Genomic DNA, 5,110 nt, shown 5'->3' with positions numbered 1-5,110 from the left:
GTATCCTGTAACCTGTAACCTGTAACCTAGTAAAATCCCAGATAATCTGCTTGCAAACCGAAGTAATCCCCTTGTACTTTGGATTAATCCAGATAGTCCAATATAACCCCAAGTAATACACTTGTAATCCCAGGGCATCGAATTTAATACTGAAATAATCAAAGTGATCCAGGATAATTCATGGTAATCTACGTGTAATCCCAGATAATACACTTAAACATTGAAATCATTCAAGAAATCCGGGATAATTTAAGGTAATCCACTTGTAATCATAGGTAATCTACTGGCACACTGAAATAATGCAAGTGATTCAGGATAATTTTAGGATTCACTCGAAATCCATGGTAATCCACTTTCACTTTTCAGTAATATAAGTATTCATAGAAAAATCCCAGGTAATCTACTTGCAATCATATGTATTTCATAATAATTCTAGGTAATCCACTTGCAGTCTTAGGTAATCTACTTGTTATCATAGTTAATCCTTTTTTGTAACCCCAGGTAATTGATTTGTGATTTATTTGTAACCCGTTATAATACAATTGTACTATCTAATTAACTCAGTACAATCCCAGGTATTTCACGTATCATCTTAGGTATTCCCCATTAATCCACTTTTACTCTAGTGTAATCTGTTTAATGCACGATAATATCAGGTAATCCACTTGTAGTTCTAGGTAATCTAATTGTAATCTCAGAGAATCAAAATAAAAATGCTAGGTCATCCACTGATAATCTACTTGCTATCCGCAACAATCCAGATTTTAACCAGAGTAAACCCCTCATAAAAAGACATAATCCAAGTAATCTAGTTTAATACAAGTGTAATCTGCGGCTATCCACTTGTACTTAGAAGCTATACAAGTAATCCAGTATAATTCCATGTAATCCACTTTTCATCATAGGCAATCTGGCAGACTTCTATATAATACATTTTTAATTCGAGTAATCCACTTTTAATCCCAGGTAATCCACTTTTAATTCTAGGTAATTTAGTATAATCCGAAGTAATCTAATTGTAAACCAGAGATAACTACTTGTAATCTGCAACAATTCAAGTAATCTAATTTAGTCTACTTGTCATCCTACGATAAGAATAATTACCTTCAAAGAATGCTATTTTTCAAATAAATAATAATAATGAGGATTGAAAAACGAGAATTCTATCTAGCTGGGATTTAATCCAAAAAGAAAACTAATAAAAGGAATAGAAAAGAGGTTTTTCTTTAGAAGTCATATTTCTGGATGTAAATTCGTTTTCTTTTCAATTTTATTTATTAGCATGTTTGATATAGGGGTTTGCATATGTATGCACAACTAGTGTACTTTGGAAGAGACTCGCAAACCGTGAGGCGATTTAGTTCGTCTTCAGAAAGTATAATTCACCTACTCGCCCATATATTCGCACCACCTCGCCGAGTTAGCCATGAATATGGTAATTCTTTGAGCACAATGCTAATATCTAACGTTAATTCTCTCATCTTCAACCCAGAATTGGGTAAAACTGGAAGAAGTGGTGTCCAAGTCATATAAGTCTCTTGACAACAGTGATTCTCTAATCTTGATTTCTTTTTTCATCCATTTTTGCACTAGTATGAGCCTGAGGTGTCACAGACTACTTTATATAGTTAAACCTAATTAAATAAGTAAAGAAGTTTATAATTATAAAATTAAATAATTTCATCAACTTTTATTGCAAATAATTTTGAAGTGATAACTTCTTGTGGCACGATGTAAACTCCCAAAACTCGGTAACGCTTTCAGGGTGACGCTCGAAGGGTCACGCTTTCAGAGTAACGCTTCCGCTACTCTATTTCTCCTTCACTTCTCCCACTTACTGACTTTTGCCATCCCTCCTCCTCTCTATCTCTCCTTCGCTTCTTCCACTTCTCTCTCGCTCTCCCTTTTTCTTCATCCTTCGCTCTCACACTCACACTGATACTGTGACAGTATTAGCGGTGTATAACGACATGCGATCATATTTTATAGCAGTGTATAACGGGATGCACTCTTCTTGAAAGTCGTGTTTCATACGCAAGCGTGAATAGGGTAGGGTAAAAATGTAGAGGACAGGAAAATGTGGAACTTTGGTTAATGTGACACATAGGTTAATATGAAAAATAGGGTAATGTGGCCCCTGGGGCCATCTGGTCCCCGGAGTAATGTTGGTCCTTGACTCACTTATCGCCAGATTTTGTACTCTGGTTTTTTATTCTACCACCCATTTTGACCGTTTATTAGTTTACGTCCGTTTGACGTCTTATAAATAAATCCTTTAGTTTGAATTAAAATATCAAATTTTAATCATGTTAGATCGACATAAAAAATATTTTTAATTCACATTAGGATGGTTAAAAATTAAATACAGTGTTGAGGAAGTTCCTTAAACAAGGAACTATTTACAGCTATAGTTATGTCGTAAAAATAGTAATTTGTTACATTTCCAGGCACTGATTTATGAAACTTAAATTTCTTACGAAGTTCCTTTTTTTATATACAGAGACATAATATGTTACGTATATGAAAAAATATATAATTACTTTTTAAAACTAACATTGCTATTTTTACGCTTCACAATTGAAGAATTTGTAATTACAAATATATCAAATTTAATCAAGTTTAAAGTTTTACAAGTACAAATGATATCATTTTGATTATTTACATTTGAAATTTAATCCATTGAAAAATTTAATAATTAAAACCGTAAAAATGTAAGAATTTTAAATTTTCAAAATTATAAAAATATAAATTTTAAATCTTTAAAATTAAGGAGTTTTTCATCTTGGAAATTATATTTTGATTTTAATTTAGCGTAATCCACTTATAATCCATATTAATCCAATTGTAATCAAAGTAATTTAAAGTAGTTTAACTAATCCAAGGAGTTAACTTTTAAACAAGAATAATCCACTTGTTTGGAGAGATTTAGATATGTAATCCAAATAGTTGTCTGCTGGTTTTTTAAAATTTGTTCTTTCTAAAATTATTTTCTTTGTAGGAAATTCATGATTTTGTTTGAAAATTCAAACATTCAGTGACGAAATAATCTGCTTCGTAAGAAATTCAAGAATTTAGTTAAAAAGTAATTTCTTGGTTCAAAAATTAAACTATTGTGATAGACTATTAAACTATCTAGTTAAAAATTAAATTATTTATTTGAATAATTAACTGCTTAGTAAAAAATAAAGTTTTTGGTGGAAATTCGAAATGTCGGGTGGAAAACTCAACTGTTTTGCGGAAAATTCATATAACTTGTTGAAAATTCGTCGTTTTGAGCAGAAAATTAATCGTCTGTTTTGAAAAATCATCATTTTGTTAAGAATTTTGCGATTTTGTTAAAAATTCATTTTTTTTTTGAAAATTAAATTTTAAACTGAAAATTTAACTATTTCATTTTTCGTTTAAAATACAACTCGCTTAATTCAACATTACATTCTTAGTGAAAACTCATCTTGTCAGGTGTAAAATTCAACTATTGAAAATTCATACATTTATACATAAAATACGAAATATTAAATCTTTCGCCGAGAATTCATCTTTTTACATTCTCATCAGAGAATTTTCAAAACAATTTTTTTCAATATTTAAAAATTCTATGTACGTTTGTTCATAGTACACGGAATTTTTAACAATTTATTACTACGTCTTTATTTACTAAAAAGAAAATGATCAGAGTAATAGCATTTTCAAAATAAAAAAAAACGAAAATGAACATTTTGGCCGAACCACGCATGACATGAAAAAAGTAAAGAGAAGCAAAACGTTAATTTTTGAAAGCCCTATAAAAATATCATAACAACTTTTTGAATTTTCTTGAAAAATCGAAAATTTAAATTTACATTGCACGAAAAATAATAAAAAATTTATTTTGCGGTTAAAATATTCAAGATGCGGAGAAGATGAAAACACACAAAAATTGTGCAGCAAAATAAGTTCTACAAATTTATCGTTAATTACTTTTCAATAGGACACGTATTTTTTGTTTCACTCATTAAAACTAAAAAAATTCAATATTTGGTCAAAGAACACAAGTTACGAAAAAAAAAATAGATCAAAGTTGTTCACCCAAAAAAGAGCTACAAATTTGTTATTAATTTTTTTCGGATAGAATACGTAGTTTTTGTTTTAATTGTGAAAAATAACATAAAAAATATCAAATAAATTTTTTGGACAAACGACAAAAGCTTCGGAAAATTGTGCACACAAAAAATATTTAAAGATGTATTATCATTAACTTTTTGATAGGACGAATAGTTTTTATTTTGATATTAAAAATAAATTAAAAAGTATTAAAAAATGACAAGGTGCGAACACAAATTAATAGGCAAAAGTTGTTCATCCAAAAACAGAAATAAAAGTTTGCCATTGATAACTTTTTGATAGCACGCATCGTTTTTGTTTGATTCATAAAAAACAACATTCAAAATTTCAAATACTAATTTTTGGACAGACGGCACAAGCTACGAAAATGGATGAATAGACAAATATTGTGCACCTAAAAAATCCCTACAAAATTTGTATTAATAAATTTTTAATAGGATGCGTAGTTTTTGTTTCAAACGTAAAAAATAACATTATAATTTTTTAATTATGAAAAACGACACAAGGTAAGAAAAAAATTAATAGACAAAAGTTGTTCACCCAAAAATGATGACAAATTTCTTATTAATAATTTTTTATTAAGATACGTATTTTTTGTGCAGATCGTAAAAAATAACATTGAATTTGAACAAATTAATTTTTTTTAATGACGCAATGTGCAATAAAATGATAATGAGCAAAATTGTTTTTTGTAGGGTGCGCACATTTTTAAATTACAAACACAATACAATAAACATACGTTTGTTTCAATAATAATGCACATTATGGATTTAGTAATATAAGTTTATTAAACTGATATACATTTTTAGGTCAGCTGAGAATAAAAAATTATACAAAATAAAGTACAAATATTAAAGTAATCATAAAAACTAAAATTTGTACTTTATAGGAATGAGAATACGTTCTTTAAATCCGAAGGAGCTTTAACAAAAGAGCATTCACAATCACCAAAGACCAAAGAACGCAAAATAAACATGACATCCGTGTACAGACAACGGCTTCGTTATTT

Source organism: Belonocnema kinseyi, chromosome 10 (genome assembly GCF_010883055.1).
Source record: "Belonocnema kinseyi isolate 2016_QV_RU_SX_M_011 chromosome 10, B_treatae_v1, whole genome shotgun sequence".
NCBI classification, from domain to species: Eukaryota; Metazoa; Arthropoda; class Insecta; order Hymenoptera; family Cynipidae; genus Belonocnema; species Belonocnema kinseyi.
The sequence above is the reverse complement of the archived record's forward strand: the minus strand, read 5'-3'. Positions refer to the sequence as shown.